Consider the following 3,185-nt stretch of genomic DNA (forward strand, 5'->3'; position numbering starts at 1 on the left):
TCCCTGTGGAGAGGAGTATGGAACTGCCTTTTAAAATTTTTGGTAAGACAAACCTTGATGCCAGCCCAGGTCACAGGAGGACTTACAGCAAGCCCTGCTCGGCGCTCCCTCATCGTCAACACCAACAAGGGCAGAGGGCGCCCAAACAGCAGCTCCGCCTGAGGCCGGCAGACAGCCGCGCTGAGGGACCCGGCAGTCACGGCTCTGCCTCGGCAGGCGGTTAACGAGGCTCCCCCGTAGAGCAAAGGGCCCCTTAACTCCAAATTCATTTGCACAGAGAAGAGGAAAGAATCAGACATAAACTATAAACTACATCAAGTATCTTTATTTTTAAATTTAAATATAAAAAGTGAAGGATAGTGCTCGCTTCGGCAGCACATATACTAAAATTAAAACGATACACAGAGGATTAACGTGGCCCTGAGCAAGCTGCTGCTGCTAAGTCTCTTCAGTCGTGTCTGAGTCTGTGCGACCCCATAGACGGCAGCCCACCAGGCTCCCCCATCCCTGGGGTTCTCCAGGCAAGAACATTGGAGTGGGTGGCCCTGAGCAAGAGTGACGCGAAAGTTTGTGAAGCATTCCACGTTTTTTTTAGAAAAAAAAGTGAAGGATAAAAGCAGTAAAAATGACACTTTAAGTGAATAAACTACAAACTAAATCAACTATATATTCTGACTTCTATATAAAAAAGAGGGGGAGGATGGAAGCAACACAAATTACTGTTAAGTGAGCAGCCCTTGGCTATGTGGGCCCCACCCAAATTCTCCAGTAAATTCCACGGCTAGAAGGCTGCAGACACCGTCTGGGAACCAGAGCTGCTCTTTCCATCACACCAGGAGGAGCCTTCTTTGTCACCGGGCCACGGAGAGAACCCAAGTCTGTGCCTTCAGGCACCACTTCTGCCAAGCTCCAAGCAGAAGGCTCAACCTAAGTTCTGGTCTTCATTTTCTCCTGCAGGTTAATGGTGGTAAAAATGAGACAAAGGAAGCGCCTAGAATTCGAGCACCTCCCCTTTCTGCAGCGGTTTTATTTTCCTCTCTTTCTGTGAGTGACTTTTGAATTGAAAGAGAAAGGGCGCATTTCCACAGTTCTCCTCACCGGGATTTGGGGCTTAAGAGGTACTGTCATGGGGCAGTTGTTGACCTCTTATCACTACTGGCTGCTCCTCATCCTCATCTTCTTGGGTGGGTTTGGGGTTCTCTTCCGAACAAAGGCAGGTGACCTGGGGACAGTGCCTGGAATTTCTTTCTTATTGGGAACACCCACAACACCTAACAAGATACGATAAGGGCAAGGCTTTGCATAAATTTAAAATGTTTATCCTCCAGTACCCTCTTTGCCTTTTGCTGCTTGATTCTTTTCTCCATTTCAAAATCAAAGCCAAAATCAAAGGCATTGGGGGTGGCTTCTCTGGCTAGTTTCTTAGGGAAAACGTGCCCACTGTAAAGAACTCCGGAATCCAGTTTCCGCGCTTTAAATTTGTAGAGCCCTGCTTCTACAGGATTACATTTCTTGGATTTTGCATTGGTTTCCAACACCTCCACCACCTCTTGCTACATTTTTATTCTCTTCTCTGACTCTTGCTTCTCAGTAATTTTTCGGATCTTCTGTATATGGGAAAAAGGACCTGAAAAATAGGTATGCATTTATACGTGACTGAATTAAGTTCCTGTGCATCTTATACAAACACAACATTGGAAATCAACTGTATTCCAGTATAAGATCAAAATGAAATTGCACAGAAAGAAAAAGAAAGGTGCATGAAGAAATGCTGCCACCTTGTGGCCACTTTCCATAACAACAGGTGGAAAGCTGTGCTGATGGGGACTTAATATTCAGAAGGCCCGTGGGGTTGAGTTAAATAACTCCTGCCTTCAAGGACTGTTCTAGGAGTGTTCATCAAAATACAGGGCAGACATTCAAAAGTAAATTGCTAGATGTTTCACTCATACCCTTAAAAAAAAACACAGGAAATGCTGTCAACCTTGCTAAATATTCAGTTCAGTTCAGTCGCTCAGTCGTGTCCGACTCTTTGTGACCCCATGAACTACAGCACGCCAGGCCTCCCTGTCCATCACCAACTCCCGGAGTTTACTCAAAGTCATGTCCATCAAGTCGGTGATGCCATCCAACCATCTCATCTTCTGTCGTCCCCTTCTCCTCCTGCCCCCTACCCCTCCCAGCATCAGGGTCTTTTCCACTGAGGTAACTCTTCGTGTGAGGTGTCCAAAGTACTGGAGTTTCAGCTTCAGCATCAGTCCTTCAATGAACACCCAGGACTGATCTCCCTTAGGATGGACTGGTTGGATCTCCTTGCAGTCCAAGGGACTCTCAAGAGTCTTCTCCAACACCACAATTCAAAAGCATCAATTCCTCACTGATCAGCTTTCTTCAGTCCAACTCTCACATCCATACATGACCACTGGAAAAACCATAGCCTTGACGAGATGGACCTTTGTTGGCAAATTAATGTCTCTGCTTTTTAATATGCCATCTAGGTTGGTCATAACTTTCCTTCCAAGGAGTAAGCGTCTTTTAATTGCATGGCTGCAATCACCATCTGCAGTGATTTTGGAACCCAGAAAAATAAAGTCTGACACTGTTTCCACTGTTTCCCCATCTATTTACCATGAAGTGATGGGACCAGATGCCATGATCTTAGTTTTCTGAATGTTGAGCTTTAAGCCAACTTTTTCACTCTCCTCTTTCACTTTCAACAAGAGGCTTTTTAGTTCCTCTTCACTCTCTGCCATAAGGGTGGTGTCATCTGCATATCTGAGGTTATTGATATTTCTCCCAGCAATCTTGATTCCAGCTTGTGCTTCTTCCAGCCCAGCGTTTCTCACGATGTACTCTGCATATAAGTTAAATAAGCAGGGTGACAATATACAGCCTTGAAGTACTCCTTTTCCTATTTGGAACCAGTCTGTTGTTCCATGTCCAGTTCTAACTGTTGCTTCCTGACCTGCATACAGGTTTCTCAAGAGGCAGGTCAGGTGGTCTGGTATTCCCATCTCCTTCACACTGGTCAGAATGGCCACTGTCAAACACTCTACAAAGAAGCAAGGCTGGAGAGCATGTGGAGAAACGAGAACCCTCCTCCATCGACGCTGGAATGCCAACTGGGAACAGCCACCATGGAGACAGTGTGTGTGCGTGCTAAGTCATTTCAGTCGCGTCCAACT

The 3,185-nt window shown here is 45.9% G+C and overlaps 1 pseudogene; it reads left to right on the forward strand.

Moving 5' to 3' along the window:
• Positions 1–359: 359 nt before the first annotated feature.
• LOC122444432 lies at positions 360–590 on the forward strand (annotated as a pseudogene).
• Positions 591–3,185: the final 2,595 nt, after the last annotated feature.

This window comes from Cervus canadensis, chromosome 6 (genome assembly GCF_019320065.1).
Source record: "Cervus canadensis isolate Bull #8, Minnesota chromosome 6, ASM1932006v1, whole genome shotgun sequence".
NCBI classification, from domain to species: domain Eukaryota; kingdom Metazoa; phylum Chordata; class Mammalia; order Artiodactyla; family Cervidae; genus Cervus; species Cervus canadensis.